Raw genomic sequence first — 25,004 nt, 5'->3', positions numbered from 1 at the left:
AAGCCTTTAATGGAGTAGACTAGCCATTAGAGAAAGATAAAAGTTAGAGAGAAGTTGCTGCTTCTCTCTCTAGAGTTTGGGGGTTGTCTACTACGAAAAAGAGTTTCCTATAACAATATAATATCCTGTAAGTTGGTCGAAGACCTGAAGCAAATGTTGACACCGACATTTGTTAAATTTATTTGGACTCTAATTAACGAAATATTCCATTTACGTCTTCGTACATTAAATTGTGTATGCTATTTTGAATGTTAAAGGATATTGAGGGGCCAAAAAGTCCGTTAATATTTTAGGGATGTCTTTGTCACATAACATTTAGTAAAATTTATTCGTATTTTTATAATAATAAAGATATAGATATAGATAGATAGAGGTGGATGCACGCTTACCGAAAAGGTGTCATCGGAAAATTTACTAAATATATGTATTAATATTGTATGGAAATGGATAAGTACGAACAAAATGACACCCCCTTGACATGAATTGTGTCTTGGTGTGTTGGTTATGTGCTTGAATTTTCTCTAAGAGGTCAAAGGTTCAAACCTCAACTAGCACATTTTTTCTTTTACAAATATTTGATAGAGCCTTTGTGGTTAAAAATTGTGATGAAGTAGAATTGAATTCAAGACCATTTTCTAACTAAAGACTCAAAAAAATCAATAGATTAAGAACCTATTTGGATTAGCTGATTGTAAATAACTGATAAGTTTGAAGTGCTGAAAAATATATTTAAGTGTTGAAACTGATTTTTCAAATAAACATTTACGTGTTTGGATAGTCGTGCTGAAACTGAAAATAAACAGTTGATGTGTTTGGTAGAATAGTGCTGATAAGTTCTTTTATTAAATTAATAACTAAGATATCCTTAAAAACTTTACAAAAGATTATAAATTAAAAAGTTTCTTTGTAAAGAAAAAGATGAAAAACGAATATGAAATGAAAAGAAAGTTAGAAAATTTATTTTGGGAAAAATATTTTGTGAATTAGAAATATTATTAAGGATAAACTAGTAAAAGCCTTTGTCAAACTAAAAGTGCTTATCAGTTAAAAAGCCATAAGTTGGGGGTGACCAACTGTAACGACCCGATTGGTCATTTTGAGCAATTGCGCCCAATTCGGTAGTTTGAGGTCTCAAGAAGTCTCACATTATGTATATCGACTTGAGTGCATGGTTGGATTCAGTTTTCGGATAAATCAGAGTTGAACTGGACGAAGGAACTTAGTTTTGGAAGTTTAAATAGTGAAAATTTGACCGAAATTGGACTTTCGAGTAAAGCCCCGGAATGGGTTTTGGGTGATCTCAACAGCAATGTATGATGATTTTGTACTTAGGCGCACGTCCGGATTCGGATTTGGAGGTCCGTAGGGTAATTTGGGGTGTTTCGGCGAAAGTTGGAAAAGTTGAAACTTGGAAAATGGAGAAGTTTGACCAATAGTTGACTTTTATGATATCAAGGTCGAAATGTGATTCTGAGAGTTGGAACAGTTCCGTTATGTCATGTTGGACTTGTCTGCAAAATTTGGCGTCATTCCGAGTTGAACTGATAGGTTTCCGCACGAGTTTTGAAAGTTGGAAGGTTTTAAAGTTTCTATGTTTGATTCATGGTGTGATTCGTCATTTCGGTATTTTTTGATGTGGTTTGTGACCTCAAGTGAATCCGTGTTAGGTTATATGACTTGTTTGTGTGTTTGGATGGGGTCCTGGGTGCCTCGGGTGTGTTCCCGGTGGGCTACAGGTCATTTTCCCTTATTTTTGAACTATTGTTTCTGCTTCTGGTATCCTCTTTCGCAATCGTGATCACGAACCGCCTTCTGCATTGTCGAAGCTTTGTTGCTGACCACCTGAAAATCCTTCTTCGCGTTCGCATTAAAATCTTCTCATTCGCGAAGCTTTGTCTCTTCCTTCATCGCATTAGCATCTGTCTATCGCGTTCGCGTAGTTATGCCATCCTACCCTTCGCATTCGCGTACAAGTTCACGCGTTCTCGAAGAGCAGTCTTTGGGACATTAAACTTCCCTTCTTCGCATTCGCAGACTCACTGTCGCATTCGCGATGAGTAACCTGTGCACCTTCATTTTTCTTCTTCGCGAACGCGATACCTCCTCTGCGTTCGTGATGCTTTAAGACCTGGGCAGAATAAATAGTACTCTATTCCGAGGGTTTGCCATTTTCACCATTTTTGGAGTTCTAGAGCTCGGTTTTGGATGATTTTTAGTGGGTTTTTCAAGCAAAACGATTGGATAAGTGTTCTTCACCTCGAATTGATTATATTCCATGAATTTGTCTTTATTTTTATCATTTAATTTGTGATTTGGGTTGAGTAAAATGTTGGTTTTTGAAGAAAATTTCTAAAATGAAAAATCATGATTTGAGAGGCCAAATGGTATCGAAATTTAATAAATTTAGTATGTTTGAACTCATATTGGAATGTCTATTCGGATTTTGGTAAATTTGTCGGGTTATGAGGCGCGGGCCCGGGGGTCAACTTTTGGACCAATTTTTGGATTTTGTTAAAGATTGAGACTTTATGATCCTGAATAGTTTCTTATGTGTTTTATTTGTGCCTTGAATTTAATTTTGTTAGATTTGAGCTGTCCCGAATTCTTTTCACCCGAGAAGTGCATTTTAGAGTATTGGTTTGTCGTCTTTAAGGTAAGTATCTTGCCTAACCTTGTATGGGGGACTTCCCCTCAGGATTGAGTCTTCTTTGTTAATTGTAGTCCATGCATGCGAGGTGACGAGTGTGTGCTAGGACTTATTTGTAGGAAATATGCTCTAAGGTTCTTAGGTCCTTATGTTTAATATGTGGAGAGTATTCCGTTATGATTGGGTTTAATAATTTCTTTAATTGTCTCTATATGCTCCATATGATGTTGTTAGCTTTCCTATAATTCCTACGTGTTGCATTGACCCTTAATTGCCTTAATTGAATTGATTGCCTTCCTTATTGTTTTGATACTTCGTGATTGTGAGTTCCTCTATGACTTCGTGCAAATAGATTACATGTCCAATTATTGTGGTTACCGGTATAGTTATCACGTGCTTATTATGTCTTGTTGTTTGGTTGAGGTTTTATTGTGAAGTTAACTGTCGGTACAAGTTTGGTTATAGCTGATTCTCTTGACGGGACACATTTAATCCTTATTGTTGACTCCCTTGTAGGGATATGGTTGTTTCCTTATTGTTTCCTTGCCGGGATTCTTTTGTGATTGATGTTGATTTATATATTGGGATCGGGTTGCATGCCGCAATAATATTATATGATTTGGATCGGGTTGCACGCCGCAATAATATTATCTGATTTGGATCGGGTTGCACGCCGCAACATCATTATATGATTTGAATCGGGTTGCACGCCGCAAAGATATTATATGATTTCGATAGAGTTGCATGCCGCAACAAAATTATATGATTTGAATCGGGTTCCACGCCGCAACATCATTATATGATTTGGATCGGGTTGCACGCCGTAACGATATTGTATGATTTGGATCGGGTTGCACGCCGGAACAAAATTATATGATTTGGATCGGGTTGCACGCCGCAACATCATTATATGATTTAGATCGGGTTGCACGCTACAACAATATTATACGATTTGGATCGGATTACATGCCGCAACAGTATTATATGATTGGTATCGGGTTGCACACCGCAACAAGAAAGAATAAAAGTGAATATTGACCCTTATGGTGAGAATGAGAGTAAAAGCACGAATGGTGATGTCGTGTACTTTGTGTTGCTGTGTTTATTTGTTGTTATCAATTCAAGTGTTTAAACTGTTTTAATTTTTTTATTGCTATGATCCTTTGTGTTAGAACCTCTAATGTTTTCAATACCTCACTGTATTTATGTATATATATACTCTAGTACTTCAACTTCAATAATTGTTACAGCCATAATTCAATTAGTTTCTCAATTATACCCCTTAAATCATCTGAGATTTTATTTTACTTAAAAAGAAATTTCTACTAAGTTTTAAGTTATTAAATCTCATGTTATAAGTAATAATTCATTCAATGTTGTATTTTTAAATTAAAAAGGGTACTTTCTTTACTCAAATGATTTCAAAAGGAACAATTTCATTTTTTTTCCTCGCTGATTTTTCCCAATTAGTCTAGAAATTTGTAATTTTCCTTATATTAGGTAAATGGGACTTTTTGGACATACTGAGTGCATTGTACGGACATTATGTATGGTATAGTGTGTGGATTCTGTTGTTAAAAGTGAGATGGAAAATATGGGGGCACAAGGTGCCATACGTGGGAAAGGTTCGGAAGTTAAGATTCTGATATGAGAAACCGAGGATTGAGATGGTCGGGATTGTGTATTAGACATGATGTGATTGATTGAGTGGGCATCTCATTCTTTAATTGAATACATTCTTACTTGTCTCTGTTTCTGTTATGTCAGTGTTGATTTACTTGGTTATCTGATTTACTTGGTTATCGTTCGTTACTACCCGTGTTCTCCCTTTATGGTTCTTACTGTTGGTATTTTGATTTCTTTCCGCTGTTGATATTACCTCGTTGTATTTATCTCGATGTTTTATTATCATATCCTGTTCATTTCATTTGACCAGTAAGTGTCTTGACTGTTCCTCGTCACTACTCCACCGAGGTTAGTCTTGATACTTACTGGGCACCGCCTTGGTGTGCTCATACTATATTTCTGTACATTTTTGTGTACATATCCAGGTATTGATCGATAGTAGCTGTGCGGGTCGTCGCAGTGGAGGCTCACGGTAACCTGTTTCTGCGTTCGCAGGCCTCGGATTCAACTTCGTTTGTATTTACGTTCCATTGATTCCTTCTCGTTCTGGAACAACGTTTTATTTTTTTGTAAAATTACTTTTAGAAAGGCTTATGACTTGTGCCACTAGTTTTGGGAATTGTGATATATTAAGAGTTATTTATTTTGAAGTCAGTAAATGTTAATGTTATTTCTGTAAATGTTAGGCTTGCCTAGTTTAGAGACTAGGTGCCATCACGACTCCTTCGGAGGGATTTTGGGTCGTGACACCATTCTCTCTCTTTATATATATATTTAGCTTATAAGCACCTCGCTTATAAGCAATTTGGTTATTTACCAAATGAGTAGATAAGACAAAAAATATTATAAGCCAGTTTGACCAGCTTATAAGCTTACCTAAATACCTTCTAATGCTATTTCTTGTCTAAAAGTAAGATAATCAAAATTATATTAAAATTTCGACAGAGTTTATAAAAATTTCTACGTACGCCCCTATAGATAGATAGATAGATAGAAATTTAGATATAGATTACTCCTACAACTTATACGTTATAACATAGTCAAATTCGTAAGATTATGGATCTCATTTTCTATGTAGGATTATTTAAATATTGTTTGAGTGATTTTATAGTGTACAAATTTTTTTCATACTACCGATGCTTTAAAACTAAATCCTTACATAAATTCTTCTCTGATATAAAAGAAATTCAATATTCTAAAGATATATACAAAAGAAAAATTTATTAATTAAATGCAAAGTATATTTTTTCACAAAAGAAATTAGTTTAAACCCCTTAACAACATGTAGCTGCACTCCTGCTGATAATGATAACCTTCTCTTATTGACAGTTGTAATTATTATTAACCGACTTATCGTGACTTTCCTTGTGAGTTTTTTATCTTACCATTTTTAATTGAATCCTTAACCCACATTCTAAATTGTTTTACTTCTATACGTATATATATTCATTAATATGTTGAATATTCGCTAATATTGTTTACGACTTCAAATCTTAATGACCTATTTGTTACTGCTGTTAAATTGGATCTTTTGGTTTTCCCGTCATTACTTATAGAGTAAAACATGACATGCTATAATAACTTGGAAAAATTTAAAAAAAAAATTCAAAAGACTTTTTTATGCTTTGCTCTTCTTCTCCACCGGTAACTCCCATATCTTCGTTTCTTCAGATAACTTATTTTTCTTCCCATTTCTAATTGTTCCTTTGGGTTTCAACTTTTGGTAACCGTTTTCTTTATTTCCTTTTTGATTTAGTGGAAGTTGTGTGTGTGTGTTTCTCTTTTTAAAATATATTTGTATTGTTGAATTTGATGTAACAAATATTTTGGGAATAAGTAATTAACGAAGAACTATGGCGTAGTAGAGTATTTTTACCATGTACCTGCTTTTTGTTAGTCTTCTTGGAAGTCTTATACCTGTATGTGGATGATGCAAGATTCAAATTTTCTTTTATCCTAATGGTACCAAACCATTTAGCATGTTAAATATTTAATTGAGGGTAAGAGAATATTATGCTTAGAATTACTGACAAACTACAAGCAATATGCTTACTACTCTTTGCTAAATAGCAAAGATATTTATGGTCTTTGGAGTTTCAATCAAAATAAAAAATCTGTTCTTGTTTTAGAGGTGTTTCACTGTCTATGTTGTGAAATAACATGGAGTGGTTCTACAACTAAGTGTCACAACCCAAGTTCACCCTCCGTGAATTGTCATGACGGCACTTAGTCTCTACGACTAGGTAAACCTAACAATTGCGGGCGAAAAAAATAGAAATGCGAAAAAACTAATAAAAACTGAAGATAAGTAAATATAGAAACGTTCACGATGTCGCTCGGCATATACTAATACAAGATCTCAAAAACTGAACAACTTCACAAAACTCGAAATTTCATGAAATCACAAGCTATCGAATAACTACAATTGTCTAACTCCAGAATGTCTAAACAAAAGTAAATACAGAAAGGCTAATACTATAAAAGAGAGAGTGGAAAGGGACTCCTCGGTCTACGGACGCGGCAGATATAACTCGAAGTCTCTGGAGAATCGCCCTGCCTCAAGTGTAGTAGGATTTAGTCGAAGTACCTGGACCTGCACATGAAAAACATCCGCATAAAGGACATGAGTACACCACAGTGGTACTTAGTAAATGCCAAGCCTAACCTCGGGCGAGTAGTGACAAGGAAGGTTAGGGCCCTACTAATTATAGCTGAAAATCGAGGTAAAACAGTATAGAATACGACAATATAATTAAATGCTAACAGTATGAAGTAACACATGATAATAAGGATAACAACAACTATAACAGAGACAAAATAATCACGGAAGGAATACAGCTCAACACATAGATAACAACCGAGGATCTCCCAGGATACCGTCTTGTAGCCCCCAAATGTAAATATCCAGTGGATCTCCCGAGTGTCGTCCCGTAGTCCAACTCATAGTGTGCGGGGATCAACCAGAATCCCGATCCGTAGTCCCAAATATAAATACCCAGTACTGGGGGAATCTATCGGGTGCAGTCCCGTAGTCCTAATATAATTGTATAGGGGGTTTACCGGAATACAAATCCGTAGTCCCAAAGTAAACAGGCAGGGGGGGTCTCCCGGGATACTGTACCGTAGTCCCAAAGTAAACACAGTGCAACAACACGCAGAATACTCAACCCAATTCAAATTTCATACCAAGGTAAAATAGGTATTTCTAACCTAGCATGTTGCACATAATCCAAATAAGGCAGTTTGAGCAAGTAAAGAAATTAAGTCAATTAGATATGCTTCCCTAAGATAACAACAGGCTTAAATTGCAAGTAGTATAAACAGGAAAGGAAACACAATTATAGTTACTTAATGAAAAAAGGATTTTCAACAATTAGCACAAGTACGCACTCGTCACCTCACATACAAGGCATTTCAAATATAAACAATACCAAATCCTAAGGGGAGTTCTCCTACACAAGGTTAGGCAAGCCACTTCGAACCTGCTCAATAACCTCAATACAACGTTCTTGCCACGAGTATCCGACTCCAAATGGCTCAAATCTATTCAAAGTAATTACATAATGTAAATATAACTTCAAGTAACTAATTCAACTAATTAATTCGAAGCTAATTCGCGAAATTAGGAAAATTGCCCAAAAAGTCACCGGGGTCCATGTCTCGGAATCGAGTAGAATTTACAAATTCAGAATCCTCACACTCTCACGAGTTCATATATACAGAAATTACTCCTATCTGACCTCAAAATCTTGATCAAAACTCACAAATTAAGCCTAAGAACCTTTCCATTTTTTTCCAATTTTCCACCCCAAATTCGAATTTAAAGGATGAATTTAAGCATAGATTCGTAGAAATTAATCAAAATCTAGTAAGAATTACTTACCCAAAACACCCAGGTGAAAATCTCTTTCAAAATCGCCACTCCCGAGCTCCCAAATCAATTTTTCCAAGTTTTGAGACTAAACCCTCGTCCTGCACCTTTTTTGAACAGTAGAACCGCATCTGCAGCTCTAGGACCGCACCTGCGGAACTCAAGTTGCATTTGCGACATTTCATTAAATCCAACTTCTGCACCTGCAGCTCACCTATCGCACATGCAGTCTCGCAGGTGCATTCGCCTTCTCGCACCTGCGGTTTCTTGAGCCTGGGCAAAAATGCCGCTTCTGCGGTTACCCGGCCGCACATGCGGTCCCACTCACGCAGGTGCGGTTATGACAGGTTCAACCAACATCAATTTTCTCCAAAGTCCAATTCAAATTCCACTAAGCACCGGAAACTCAACCGAGGCCCCCGGGACCTCAACCAAACATGCCAACCAATCGTAAAACTTCATTCAAACTTGTTCCAACTTTTGGAACAAGCAAGACAACATCAAAACACCAATTTAACATCGGATTCAAGCCTAAGAACTCCAAAAACTCTCAAATTACGCTTTCGCTCAAAATGTCTATCAAACCTCGTTCGAATGACCTAAAATTTTGCACACACAACACATTCTACACTACGGAGCTACTCCAACTTCCGGAATTCCATTCCAACCCCAATATCAAAATATCACTATCGAACCGGAAACTTAAAAAATTCAACTTTCAGCATGTCAAGCCTAAATAAGCTATGGACCTCCAAAATACAATCCGAATACGCTTCTAAGCCCGAAATAACCCATCGGAGCTAACAGAACCGACGGAATTCCATTTCGAGGCTGTCTTCACACTGCTCCGACTACGGTCCAAATTTTAAAGCTTAAACTCTCATTTAGGGACTAAGTGTCCCAAAACTCTCGAAAACTCCAAATAAATCCTCCTGGCAACTCACAATAACAGAAAGAAACACAGGGAATGCAATTAATAGGGGATCGGGGCATAAATTCTTAATAAAACCGGCCGGGTTGTTATATCCTCCTACACTTAAACATTCATTCGTCCTCGAACGAGCATAGTGACATAGCTGAAGTAGTGAAAAAATGAGGGTAACGACTGTGCATATCCTGATCGGTCTCCCAGGTCACCTCCTCGACCGGCTGACCTCGCCACTGAACCTTCACTGATGCAATATTCTTTGACCTCTACTTTTGAACCTGCCTGTCCAATATCGCCACTGGCTCCTCAACATAAGATAGATCCTTGTCCAACTGGACTGAACTGAAATTAAAAACGTGCGACAGATCACCGTGATACTTCCGGAGTATCGAAACATGAAACACCAGATGAACTCCTGCCAAGCTGGGAGGTAAGGCAAGCTCATAAGCAACCTCCCCAACACGTCGCAATATCTCAAAAGGGCAAAAAAAACTCAGACTCAACTTCCTTTTCTTCCCAAATCTCATAATGCCCTTCATAGGAGAAACCTGAAGCAGAACCCGCTCTCCAACAATATATGAAACATCACGAATCATTCGGTCCGCGTAACTCTTCTGTATGGATAGGGCTGTACGGAGTCTATCCTGAATCACCTTAACCTTTTCCAAAGCATCCTGAACCAAGTCTGTGCCCAATAATCTAGCCTCACCTGGCTCAAACCAACCCACAGTGGATCTACACCGCCTACCATATAAAGCATCGTATGGTGCCATCTGAATGCTAGACTGATACCTGTTGTTGTAGGCAAACTCCGCCAGTGGGAAGAACAGATCCCAAGAACCTCCAAATTCCATCACACATACACGGAATATATCCTCAAGAATCTGGATAGTGCGCTCAGACTATCTGTCTGTCTTGGGGTAAAATGTTGTACTCAACTCCACCCGAGTACCCAACTCATGATGTACGACCCTCTAAAATCGTGATGTGAACTAAGTACCTCTATCTGAAATGATGGAAACTGGAATACCATGCAAACGAACAATCTCCCGAATATAAAACTCCATCATACGCTCCGAAGAATAGGTAGTACACATAGGAATGAACTGCGCGGACTTGGTCAGCCGATCCACAATCATCCATATGGCATCGAACTTTATCAAAGTACCTGGGAGACCAACTATGAAGTCCATGGTGATCCGCTCCCACTTCCACTCCGGAATCTCTATCTGCTGAAGCAACCCACCCGGTCTCTGGTGCTCATAGTTCAGCTGCTGACAATTGGGACACCGAGCTACATAACTATATCTTTCCTCATCCGCCTCCACCAATAGTGCTTCCTCAAATCCTGGTACATCTTCGCGGCACCCATATGAATAGAATACCGCGAACTATGGGCCTCCTCTAAAATCAACTCCCGAAGCCCATCAACATTGGATACACATACCCGACCCTGCATCCTCAATACCCCGTCATCACCAATAGTCATATCTCTGGCATCACCGTGCAGAACCTTGTCCTTGAGGACGAGCAAATAAGAATCATCATACTGACACTCCCTGATACGATCAAATAAGGAAGACCGAGAGACAACACAAGCTATAACCCGATAGGGCTCCGAAAGATCCAATCTCACTAACTGGCTGGCTAAGTCCTGAACATCCATTGCCATGGGCCTCTCCGCTGCTGGTAAATAAGCCAAACTCCCTAAACTCTCTGTCGGGCGACTCAAAGCATCGACCACCATATTGGCCTTGCCCGGTTGATACAATATAGTGATATCATAGTCCTTCAACAACTCTAACCACCTCCTTTAATGCAAATTAAGATCCTTCTTCTTGAATAAATATTGCAAATTCTAGTGATCATTATAGATCTCACAAGGAACACCGTACAAATAATGATGCCAGATCTTCACGACGTGAACAATAGCAGCTAACTCAAGATCATGGACAAGATATTTCTTCTCATGTACCTTCAACTACATGGACGCATAGGCAATCACCCTACCGTCCTGCATAAATACCTCTCCAAGGCCAATCCTCAAGGAATTACAATACACAGTATAAGACCCGAACCTGTAGGTAATACAAAATTGGGGCCATAGTCAAAGTTGTCTTGAGCTTCTTAAAGCTTGCCTCACACTCTTTCGTCCACTGGAACGGAGCACCCTTCTGGGTCAGCCTGATCATAGGGGCTGCAATAGATGGAAATCGCTCAACAAATCGACAGTAATAACCCGCCAAGCCAAAAACCTACGGATCTCTGTAGCTGAGGACGGTTTGGGACAACTCTGCACTGCCTCCACCTTCTTCGGATCCACCTGAATACCTTCACTCGATACCACGCGGCCTAAGAATGCCACGGAGTCCAACCAAAACTCACATTTCGAGAACTTTGCATATAACTTCTTTTCCCTCAAAGTCTGAAGCATTGACCTCATGTGCTGCTCATGATATTCCCGACTCCGGGAGTATACCAGAATATCATCAATAAAGACAATGATGAACGAGTCAAGATATGGCCGAAACACACTGTACATCAAATGCATGAAGGCTACTGGGGTATTGGTCAGCCCAAATGACATAACAAGGAACTGGTAATGACCATACCGAGTCCTAAAAGCAGTCATCGGGGTATCTGGCTCTCAAATCTTCAATTGATGGTAACCTGAACGCAGGTCAATCTTAGAAAACACTTATGCACCCTGTAGTTGGTCAAACAGATCATCAATATGAGGCAAAAGATAACGGTTCTTCACTGTAACTTTGTTCAACTAGTGATAATCAATGCACATACGCAAAAAACCATCCTTTTTCTTCATAAATAAGACAGGAGCACCCCAAGGTGATACACTAGGCCGAATAAAACCCTTGTCAATCAATTCATGTAATTGATCCCTCAACTCCTTCAACTCAGGAGGGGCCATACAATACAGAGGAGTAGAAAATAGGCTGAGTGCCCGGCAATAGATCAATGCCAAAATAAATATCTCTATCGGGCAGCATGCCTAGAAGATTAGCTAGTAACACATCAGGAAAATCCGGTACTACCGGGGCTGAATCAACTGCAGGGGTATCAATATTGACGTATCTCACATAATCTAGATAAGCATCACACCCCTTCTCAACCATACGCTGAGCCTTAAGGAATGAAATAACTCTACTGGAAGTATGATCTAAGGTACCCCTCCACTCTACTCGCGGTACACCTGGTATAGCCACCATCACAGTTTTGGCGTGACAATCAAAAATAGCATAATGGGGCGACAACCAGTCCATGCCCAAGATAACATCAAAATCTACAATGCTGAGAAATAATAAATAGACTTTGGTCTCAAAACCACTAAGAGCAACCACACATGACCGATAAACGCGGTCCACAACAAGAGAATCTCCCACAAGAGTGGAAACATAAATAGGGGAACTCAAAAAATCCCGAGATACACCCAAATGCAGGGCAAAATAAGAAGACATATAAGAATAGGTAGAGTCTGGATTGAATAAAACTGATGCATCTCTATGACAAACTAGGACAATACCTGTAATGACAGAATCGGAGGTGACAACCTCAGTACGGGCAGGAAGGGCATAATATCTGGCCTGGCCTCCCCCTCCAGGGAGACCTCTACCTCCCCGACCTCCACCTCTAGCTGGCTGAGTAGGTGGGGTAGCAACTGGAGCTGTAACCATAGCCTGAGAACTCTGCGGGGCACGCTATGGCTGAGAAGTCTGTGGAGGTGCACCCCTCCCAAGTCTAGGGCACTAATCCCTCACCATATGGCGTGTGTCACCACACTCAAAATAAGCTATGGGAGGACATGGCAGTTGTGACTGGCTCGGGCCAGGTCTTCTGGATTGACCACTGAAAGCACCCCACGCAGGAGGCGCACTAGATACTAGAGGTTCATAATAAGGCTCCTGAGGCCTAGGAGGAGTTGGAGTACCACTGACTGCTGGAAGAGCTGAATGAACGAAGCGACTCATATAATCCCTACCATGACGAACTACAGCTGGAGCACGGGCACCGAAATAATATCCCGGCTCTAGAGAGCTCTTGGCCACTCTCTCCTCTCTATCTCTAGCATGCATACCTTCCAATCCTCCTAGTAATGCTCACCACCTGCTAATAAGAAATATCCATCTCCAACTCACGAGCCATGCTAGACCTGATGCTGGGAATAAAGCCCTCAATAAACCAGCGAACCCTCTCACGAACAGTAGAAACCAGGGTTGGTGCATGTCTAGACAAACTAGTAAAATGGACAGCATACTCCGAGACAATCACAGCACCCTAGCGCAAATGCTCAAACTCTATGTGCCATGCGTACCTAAGGCTCTAAGGAACATACTTGCTCAAGAACATATCTGAAAACTGAGTCTAAGTCAGGGAATCTTCCTCATTCAGACTGTCTAACTCATAAGTATGCCACCACTCATAAGCGGCTCCTCGAAGCTAGAAGGTAGTGAAGGAAACCCCGCTCAATCTAGATATACCCATGGTACGGAGGATACGGTAGCACTCATCTAGAAATCCCATAGCATTATCTGATGCTAGACCATTGAATACATGAGGCTTGTACTTCTTGAACCTCTCAAGCCTCTGCTGCTCATCCTCGGAAGCCGCCGCCCTGTCCTCGGGCTGATCAGGGACTACAGGCTGTACAAGAATAATCTCTGGTACCTGATCAACCTGTACTCGCTGCTCAGGAGTGCGGGTGGTGAGAGTCTCTACTCCTCCTCTAGCCTCAGATATAGCTACAGTAAGGGGAAACAACCCTGCCTGAGCCAGAGTGGTGTACATGCTCATGAACTATGCAAGAGTCTCCTGGAGAGCTAGAGTAGTAGTAGCAGTAGGCGTATCAGGTGCCTGGACTCCGGCTCAAACTACTGGTGGCACCTCGGTGGTAGCTTTCGCGGGTGCTTTGGCTGCACCACATGCGCGTCCTCAGCCTCTGCCCTAGCCCCAACTTCTAACGGTTCCAGTAAGGGGCGCGGGTGCCTGATCGTCTCTGGTAGCACATGTCCTCACCATCGACAAAAGTTTAGAATTGTGATATCAAAAATCTCACACGATAAGGAATCAAATGAAGTAGAATTTTCCTAACAGTTATATAGCCTCTCGTAGATAAGTATAGACGTCTTCGTACGGGTCTGCGAGACACTAATAAACTGGCTTGTGATTCATGACTCCTATGAACCTAGAGCTCTGATACTAACTTTTCACGACCCAAGTTCACCCTCAGTGAACTGTTGTGACGACACCTAGTCTCTACGACTAGGTAAGCCTAACGATTGCGGAAAAAGAAACAAAAATGCGGAAAAAACTAATAAAAACCAAAGATAGGAAAATATAGAAACGTTTAAGATGCCACTCGGCATATACTAATACAAGATCTCAAAAACTGAACAACTTCCAAAAACCCTGAATCTCATGAAATCACAAGCTGTCGAATAACTACAAGTGTCTAACTCCAGTAAATACAGAAAGGCTAATACTGTAAGAAAGGGAGTGGAAAGAGACTCCTCAGTCTGCGGACGTGGCTGATATAACTCGAAATCTTTAGAGAATCGTGTTGCCTTAAGGGTAGTAGGGCTGTGTCGAAGTACCTGGATCTACACATGAAAAACATGCGCAGAAAAGGTATGAGTACACCACAGTGGTACTTAGTAAGTGCCAAACCTAACCTCGGTCGAGTAGTGATGAGGAAGGTCAAGGGCCTATTGATTATAGCTGAAAAACGAGGTAACGCAGTATAGAATACGACAATATAATTAAATGTTAACAGTATAAAGTAACACAGGATAATAACAACTATAACAGAGACAAAATAATCTAAGAAGGAATACAACTCAACACAGAGATAACAATCGGGGATCTCCCAGGATACTGTCCTATAGTCCCCAAATATAAATATCCAGTGGATCTCTCGTGTGTTGTCCCCGTAGTCCAACTCATAGTGCATGGGGATCTACCGGAATCTCAATCCGTAGTCCCAAATGTTAATACCCAGTACTGGGGGAATCTACCGGGTGGAGTCCCGTAGTTCCAATATATTTGTGCAGGGGGATCTACCGGAATACAAATCTGTACTTCCAAATTAAACAAGCAGGGAGATCCCCCGGGATACCATCCCGTAGTCCCAAAGTAAAGACAAATCAACAATACGAAGAATACTCAATTCAATTCAAATTCCATACCAAGGTAAAACAGTATTTCCAACCTAGCATGCTGCACATAATCCAAATAAGGCAGTTTGAGGAAGTAAAGCAATTAAGTCAATCAGACATGATTCCCTAAGCTAACAACTAGCTTAAATTGCAAGTAATATAAATAGGAAAGGAAACACAATTATAGTTACTTAATGAAAATAGGATTTTCAATAATTAGCACAAGTACGCACTCGTCACCTCACGTACAAGGCATTTCAAATATCAACAATACCAAATCCTAAGGGGAGTTCCCCCACAAAAGGTTAGGCAAGCCACTTACCTTGAACCCGCTCAATCAACTCAGTACCTCGTTCTTGCCATGAGTATCTGACTCCGAATGGCCCAGATCTGTTCAAAGTAATTACATAATGTAAATATAACTTCAAGTAACTAATTCAACTAATTAATTCGAAGCTAATTCGCGAAATTAGGAAAATTGCCCAAAAATCCTCCCAGTCTCACGTCTCGAAATCGGGTAGAATTTAGAAATTCACTATCCTCACACTCTCACGAGTTCATAAATACAGAAATTACTCCAATCCGACCTCAAAATCTTGATCAAAACTGTAAAATTAGGCCTAAGAAAATTTCCAATTTTCCACCCCAAATTCTAATTTAAAGGATGAATTTAATCATAGATTCATGGAAATTAATCAATACCGAGTAAGAATTAATTACCCAAAACACCCAGGTGAAAATCTCTGTCAAAATCGCCACTTCCGAGCTCCCAAATCAATTTTTCCATGTGTTAAAACTAAACCCTAGTTCTGCCCCTTTTCTGAATAGTGGAACAACATCTGCGACTCTAGGACCGCACCTGTGGTCCGCTTCAGCGTAACTCAAGTCGCATCTGCGACATTTGTTAAAACCCAACTTCCGCACCTGCGGCTCACCTACCGCACCTGCGGTCTCGCAGGTGCGTTCGCCTTCTCACACCTACGATTTTTGGAGCCTGGCCAAATCCCACTTCTGTGGTCGCCCGTCCGCTTCTGCGGTGCCGCACGTGCGGTCCCACTCACGCTGGTGCGGTTATGACAGGTTCAGCCAACATAAAAATTTCTCCTAAGTCCAATTCAACTTCAGTTAAGCACCCGAAACTCACCCGAGGCCCCCAGGACCTCAACCAAACATGCCAATCAATCCTAAAATATCATTTAAACTTGTTCCAACCTTCGGAACACTCAAGACAACATCAAAACACCAATTTATCATCGGATTCAAGCCTAAGAACTCCAAAAATTCTCAAATTACGATTTCGATCAAAACGTCTATCAAACCTCATCCGAATGACCTGAAATTTTGCACACACGACACATTCAACACTACGAAGATACTCCAACTTCCGAAATTCCTTTCCGACCCCGATAACAAAATCTCACTATCGAACCGGAAACTTCAAAAAATCAACTTTCAGCATTTCAAGCTTAAATAAGATACGGACCTCCAAAACATAATTCGAACATGCCCCTATGTTCAAAATTACCCAACAGAGCTAACAGAATCGACAGAATTGCAATCCAAGGCCGTTTTGACACTGCTTTGACTACGGTCCAAATTCTAATGCTTAAAGTCTCATTTAGGGACTAAGTGTCCCAAAACTCTCAAAAACTCCAAATAAATCCTCCCGTCAACTCACAATAGCAGAAACAAACACAGGGATAGGGGATCGGAGCGTAAATTCTTAAAACAATCGGCAGGGTCGTTACTCTAAGAATTCAAGGACTTATGAAATTTCATTATACTATATTGGAGTTTGAAACATTTTTTACAAGTGAAATTCTACTACACTGTGTTGGAGTTGAAACCTAAGGGTGAAAGGGAAAATGTATAAGTACCCCCTTATCTATACCTGGATTCTCAACTACACACTCTACCTCTGCGGGGTTTTTATTACCCCCTAAACTATTTTAAAGTAGAATTATTTGTACTCTTAAAGTTGATGTGGAAGAGTGTGTGTATTTCACTCTCCTTTAGGAGAGTGAGAAACAAGAAAAAATGATTTTCAGATTTTTTTGTTGTTTTTTCCACTTTATCTTACCTTTTTCCCTTTTCTTTTTCCTTTTCCTTTTCCTTTTTCTTTTACTTCTTTTTTCGTCTCTTCTCTAATTCTGGCGGATATTCATTCACCGACGACTTTATCTTACCATTTTTTTCCATTATTCTATTTATATTTTTGCTCTTTCTATCCTTTTCACAAACAAATTAATCTGTAAAAAAGATCTCTTCATAAGCAAAGCAAAATATACTCAGATCGGGATAAAAATCTGTTGCCGGAAAAAATTAATTCGCCGGAAAAATGGTGTTCTTAAAATTCCGACGACCACCATTTTATGCCGCCGGTGACCAAAATAAAAAATTAGAGAATGAAATAACAAAAAAATGAAAATAATGAGAAATAAGAAAAAAGGATAAGAAAAAGAAGAAAGAATAAAAAAATACTAAAAATACATGTTGCAGCACATTTAAAAATAGATGTTGCAGCACATTTAAAAATACATGTTGCAGCACATTTAAAAATACTAAAAATACATGTTGCAACACATTTAAAAATACTAAAATACTAAGAGTTTGTATGTCTAGTTTTAGGGTGGTATTTATTCCATTTAAAAATAGTTTAGGGTGGTAGTAGTATTCCCGCAACGATTAAGTGTGTAGTTAAAAATCCGGGTATAGTTCGGGGGGCGGATACTTATGCATTTTCCCAAGGATGAAATCATTGAGTTCCAGTTGTAGAGCCATAAACTCCGATAGAATCCTTGAGTTTTCTAAAACCACCAAATCCAGTACTTTTTCCTTGAGTTCTCAATTATTAAATTAACAACTCTATGACTCTATCCTCGATCTTTCAATTGTAGGACCATGAACTCCATGATTATATTTGTAATTTCTTAAATGTGGAACAACGTAACGACCCAACCGATCGTTTTGAGCTTTAGCATTCTATTTGTTGATTTGAGATTTTGAGTAGCTTCATATTTGTATTATGACTTGCGTGTATGGTTGGTTTTGACTTTGAAGAGGTTCAGAAGTGATTTGGAAATATGATTCTCGTTTTAGAAGCTTTAAGTTGGAAGAATTGACAAAGGTTTCACTTTTGGATAAACGGACTCAAAATTGGGTTTTGATTGTTCTCATAGTTCGTACGATAATTTTCGACTTGTACGTATGTCCAGATTTGGTTTCGGAGGTTCCTAGAAGAATTCGACACTATTTGTCGAAAGTTGGCAATTTGAAGAACTTAAGAGTCATAAGTTTGACCAGGAGTTGACTTTAATGTTATTGGACTTCAATTGGTATTCTGAGACTTTCGATAGGTGTATATAGTTGAATTGAACTTGTGTGCAGTGTTTGAAAGTAATTTGAAGTGTGTAAGTGTAATTAAGACAATCTATTGAAAGAATGAAAATTTAACAACTTAAGAGAAATTATATTCGGTTTGAGCCTCGATTCTTAGTTGTGATGTTCCCATGGGTATTATGAGGTTTTTGATAACTTTGTATGATGTATTTACACTTGTTGGTAGATTAGATGGGGTCCTGAGGGTCTCGGGTATATTTTGGAACATTGGTTGAGAAACTAGTTAAGGATTTGAAATTTGACCATGATCAATATCGGATCAAGATGGCATGTTTCGGTATTTTGAATGCGCGATCAGGTTCGTAGCGTGTTTTATGATTGAAATACATATATGTTTTGTGTCTGGGAGGTTCCGAATGAGTTTTGGGTGCTAAAATGAAGATTTTCTTATTGTTGGTTTTTATATCTAGTATAAATAATTACGAAAATGCCATTGAATTTTTTTGATTTCTTTTAAACTTCAAAACATCATATATCCCTCATTTTAAGGCCAAATTGGGTGATTCAAGAGGTATCTTGGGTGTAATCTCGTGTGATGACCCGATAGGTCATTTATAGTTTTACCCTTTATTTTTGGGTTCCGAGACACTGAATTTTGCGTGCGCAATCCGTGTTTTTTTTCAAAATGTTTTTATGTGAAAAATCTATGAAAAAGTAAACTTTAGCCTTAAAATTCATATGAGCTGACTACGGTCAACGTTTTGTATAAACAGACCCGGGTCAATATTTTAACGGTCTCGGTGGGTCCGTTATCATGATTTGGGACTTGGGCGTATCCCCAGAATCGAATTCAGAAATCCCTAACTTGAATTAACGTAATTTGTTGAAAACTAGCAATTTAAAGGTTTAAAAAATTCGTAAGTGTGACCATAGGTTGACTTCATTGCTACCTGATTCGGATTTCTATTCCGCAACATGGCATAGGTTCATTTCAGTATTTAAGACTTGTCTGCAAAATTTGGTGCAAAACGGAGTTGGTTTGACGTGATTCAGAGGTCCAATTTGTTTACCGTGAAAATGGTAACAACAATTAAATTTGTAAATAGGATTCTAAAAATACGTGATCTATTCCCGAGCTAGTTGTTAGAGCAATTGATGCTAATAATATGGTGTTCAATGATGAAATGTAAGCTAAAACGAGATAGTAATCGAACCGAAGGGCCTGTTGCCCGGGTGTAGGTCCGGTCGATGGGGGACCTCGGGGTCGATAACAGGGTCGAGTTCGAGCTATCGGGGATAATCGGGAATGGGATAACAACTAAGTATATATTCAAACAAGGCTCTTTACGGTCAATACTGAGCTATATGATGAAGAGCAAGTAAGAGAACGATAGATATAAGGTGTCCTCGGGCCAGTGAGAACAAGCAAGTTAGAAAGAAACGAGAGAGAGAGAGAGAGAGATAGAGAGATTATTGCATTTGTGGAGAAAATGGAGAAATATCAGCCGAGCCTACAAAGTAATGGGGATCCCCTTTATATAGGAGGGGAACCCGTTATGATAAAGAACGTATTAACCATAAAGTTATGGAGATAGGACGGCTAGACATGATGTCTTGAAAATAGGCCCCGGATAGACCAGCCATGTAAGGTTAAGCCGCGTGCCTTGGGAACTCCCCTCTTGTCTGTCGTAGCTTGTTGTACTTGTCAGAATACGATATCCTTCAGACCGATATGTATCGAACCTCGAGGATGAGTCTCGACCTTGGCTTCGAGCTTCGAGGGGCATGACCGCGAGATGGTTCTTTGGTGGGGGAATCAGGCCCTCGGATTCGCCGTATACAGATAGTCTCCCCGTTTCTTAGAGTAAAGACGACAAGAAACGGTTCTGAACCCCTGCTTCCTCTAGTGCTCTTGCGAACGGATACAAGGTATTAAGGCGCATTACGCGCACCATTCCTGCAGATTTTAGCATTGACTACGGCGGTTGGTTTCTTTCAATATACCCATGGTGCTTTTATAAATACTCGTCTCTTCCTTTATAGATTCCATCGTGTGTTCAAAAACCCTTAGTGAGGTCTATTTCCTTCGTTCTCATTCTTTCACAAGGACGCACCCCTTTTTTTCTTCTTTCCTCAGATTTCCCCAAGGATGACGAATATTTCCACTTTTGCTTCCTAGGAGGCTACGGGCTCATCTTCTTCGCTTTTATCTCGAGGCAAAGTGGCCACTCCCCCTCGTGCCGAGGAGTGCATTCCGGGATCCTTTGTGATGACCTCTGCGTGCCTTCCTCGAAGTCAGGGCGCCGCATGCCTGTAACTCGATATATTAGCTCTATAACAGACAAGAAAAAAGTGAAGGCAGATTGCTACTGGGGAGATACCGTGATTGTGGAGATTCTTGCTCGGGATAAGGATATTACAGCTCATAAATCCGGCTTTCTAAGTGTATACCCCTACCCATTCTCTTTGAAGCCGGTAGGGCCATCCTCGCCCCTGATCGACCCCGTGATTCTTGACTTCTGTCGGAGTTACCAGGTAACCCTAGGCCAAGTCCACCCTTCATTCTGGCACGTAGTTTATATGATCAGGCATTATTCGAGCATGATATAGGGAATGCCCTTTACCCTGAACCATTTGATCTGGATGTATAGCCCCCGTCTGCTTCGTGGAGGCTTAGTCAAGCTTCACTGCCGAGCCTCGAGGTCCCTTTTTTGCCCCACCGAGTAGTTCGAGGATGATGGGTGGTTAAGCCGATTCATCCAAGTGAGGACGTCTGATCTGATTCCAGCGGAAAAGATGTCATTCCTTGAGAAGTGGAACGTTGGGCGTAAGTCGACGTGGTGCCCTTGCCCTTTCTTGACAATTATTCTTTATACATCTGACTCTACCTTTCTTGTCTTTTTAGTCGTAGTGATCTACCCTGGCGCGGTGTCGGACCTTCAGGGTTGGGTTGGCTGTTTGCACTCAATTTGCCCGTATACCGACCAAGCATGGCGAGATTCATCCCGAGCTCAGTGGGAGGCCGGAGGCCCTGGTAAGCTTTGAGTCTTGATCCATCCGTGCATTTTTGATGTAGCTCGCTGTTAGTAGCTTTCTCCGTACTATGCATTTTAACTTCTGCATCTATGCAGGTCTGGGAGGGATCCTACTGATGAGGGAGGTGTCGTCCGTTGGAGGGGTAACTCTGATGCATGACGAGGAGAGGAAGAGGCAGGAGAGCCTATCGGTTGAGCCACTGAAGCCCAAGAGGATCAGAGTGGAGGATTCCAAGGTTGACCCATCGGCTCCAGTATCTGGGGTGACGGGAAATCCTTGTGCTAAAGGTGAGGGAGAAAGCAGCTTCTCGGCACCCTTCGAAAAATGTTTGGGGTTGATTGATCCTCGGGCCGTGGGGATAGATGCTTCTGGACAAGAGTCTGATGCTGGCGTAGCTCAGGTTCGTGGTGGTGAGGCAGTCGATGGGGTATTAAGCACTGACCTTGAATTGATAGGTGGCCGGAGTTCTCCCTGATCCGGGACACCCTTGACAGGCAGTTTGGAGGAAATTTGAGCTAGGACCCATGATGAACAGAGGACGGAAATTCAGGTTAACCCTGTTGGCCCATTGGATATCGTTGATTCTCCAAAGGGGGAGATCCTTCCATCTTCCGGAATGCAAGAGGAGTCTCACGAGGAGCCTTTCGTGGTGGGAGCACCGATCAAAGGTGGAGACGCACTTGGGAGGCCGATGATCATTCTTGAGGGTAATTCTGAAGTCAATGCCTCATCTATTTTTGGCTAGATGGGCAGGCTTTGTAAGCAGGTAACTTCATCGTAGCCTTGTTTGCTGCTTCGGGCTGATCCGTCCTTTATCCTCTTAACTTTTTTATGCGGTTTCAGGCCGAGGCACTTTATAACCAGGCCTTTGCCCAGTATCAGGAGGAGGTGAGTTGTCGTGAGCGCGAGAAAGCCCTTTTCACCGAGCAGGTTATCCATCCCTTATTTTCGCTATCATTTGAGCCCTTGTAAAATTTCATCACTTTTAACTCTTCGTGCCCCGATCTGTGCAGATTGAGAAGGAAAATGCCCTACTGAGAGGGGTGCTTCGGGCCAGGGATGCTAAACTTTCCGAGCTTAGCCAGCATGTGAGCGAGGTGTCTTATGAAAAGGACAACCTCAGGGAGAGAGTTGCCTTGATTGAGCATCAGCCTCAGGGCATAAAGGAGGATAACGATAAATATAAGAGCCTTCATTCTGAGTTGGTGGCTGCATTGATCTGAATCAAAGTTGAGGCCGAGGCACTTGTATATTCATATGGGGGAGGAACGGTTGTTGCAGATTCCTGCGTTGAGAGGGCATTCGAGGGGGCTGGCCTAATTTTTCCTCGAACCGTGGATTACACTTGGCCGAGTTCCCGAGGGCTGACCATCGAGGGCGCATTGGGAGGTGGCTCGAGTAGGGTTAAAAATAGGGGTGGATCCCCAGAGAGGGGGGAAGCCGTCGAGAAGGGGCCATAAGGGGATTTGTAATCGCCTAGATGAAACCTTTATGGTCGTCGGTTCGGCGAGATATTAGGATCTGGAATATGTATGAGGAGAATTCCGCGACTCTGTTTCCCTTATTTTCTTTCTGTTTTTAATTCAGCAGCGATCGGCGAAATCTTTAGACCTGCAATATAGCCCTGTGGCCCTTTTTGGCTGGCTCGGGAATTGCCGTGTGGCTGGTTGATGCAGCCTCTGATGTGAACCGCCATGAGGGATCTCACTCTTTTGGCCCGCCGTTTTGTGTTGGTTTTCCGGATCGGGTTTATCTCTAGCCTTATTGGTTTCCATGCCCGCGCGGTCGGGTGATGATAGTTCTTATCTTTTGTCCTTGGGCATTTCGTTGTTTCAACTATTTTGGTCCAGTCTTCGAGTCACATCGCGATTTGAGCTTTAATTGACCCTAAAGTTCTTTCCTACCTACATGGGCCGACAACAATGGCCTTTTGCATTTCGGGTCGAAGTGACCTTATAGGTGCGTGGCCCGGAGGCTCACTTAGCTGGTCGACAACGACATTTATGTTGTGCCCTTAGGCATGTTGCAGTTTAACTATTTTGGGTCCAGTCTCCGAGTCACGTTGCGATTCGAGCTTTAATTGAGCCTTAAGCATTTTCAGACCGGTGATAGTGCCTTTTACGTTGTTTTAGTCGTTGAGACCTTTTAGTATGTGGCCCAGAGGCTTGCATAGTTAACTATTTTTTATCCGGTCTTCGAATCGGCTTAAGACTCGAGCTCATTTTAATCCCAAGTTGTTAGTTTTTCAGTTGGCGACAATGGCTCTTACGTTGTTTGGTCGTAAAAACCTTTCAATGTGTGGCCCGAAGGCTTGTTTGGCTGGTGACAATGGCTCTTACGCTGTTTTGCCCATGGGCTTTTTGTAGGCTTTGGTTTCCGCTCGTTAGGGTCTTTTTGAAATAATTTTGCCTAACCCGTCGTAGGTTCTAGTATAACCTCGGTTTCAAGTCATTATCGGCGATGTTTGAGCACCTCGAAAGGTTCATAGCTCGTAGGCTGAGTAGGTTGAAGCCTTGTGATTTGGAGCTGACATGGTCGAAGCTCGTTTTTTCCTGTTGAGGTATGCCTTTTTTAACCAGTTCTTTCCGAAGTATATTCAAAGTAGTGGCCTGCGATTTTTGTTTAGCGACGATTGGGCGTCCCCGAGTTGTGTTGGTTTGGCTCTATCAACCATTTTGACCATAGTCATATGTGTTTGGCTGGAGCCATTTTGATCCCGAGTGATAGTTCAGGAATCTACACCGAGGGTATGCCCTTTCGGGACTCTTACAAATGCTACGTATAGCCTGAACTTTGGGATTTTCATGCCTGTTGCGGTCTTACAGTTTGTCATGCCTGTTGAGGTCTTATTTTTGTCATCCTTGTTGAGGTCTTATAGTTTTTGTTGTAATGTAGAATAGATCTGGTTACGTCGAGTCTGCCCGATAGGGGTCTTAGAGTTTCGGGTTTTCCAGTCCATGGTGATTAATGACAGTCTCCTAGTCATCGAGATTGTTTAAACTTGAAGACCGCTTCTCGTGACCTCGGAGTTCCAACCCTAGGTTTGTGCGGGTGCTGAATTACTGACGCTAAGTCTCCGAGTATCTCGGGACACATTTGGTGGAGAGGCCCCTGTCTGGGGTATACTTGAGATTTCCTTGTTTGGAGAATAAGATGTCGAAATATATTCTTTATCGCTTGGCGTAAATATATAATGTTTTGTTTTTGCGAGTTCAGCCCGCGCGGGTGCGGCTTCTTGGGCCATTCGACCCGATGCGTTGTTCCCTATCGAAGCGTTTTTCGTCTTTTTCCTGGGATGGGGCTGATTGCGAAAGAAATCTTGGAAGCTCTTCGAATCCTTCTTGGGAGATGTATGGACGTCGTCTCGTTAAAAACCTTGCTGGCAAA

Source organism: Nicotiana tabacum, chromosome 10 (assembly GCF_000715075.1).
Source record: "Nicotiana tabacum cultivar K326 chromosome 10, ASM71507v2, whole genome shotgun sequence".
NCBI lineage: Eukaryota > Viridiplantae > Streptophyta > Magnoliopsida > Solanales > Solanaceae > Nicotiana > Nicotiana tabacum.
Note: the sequence above shows the minus strand (reverse complement) of the source record.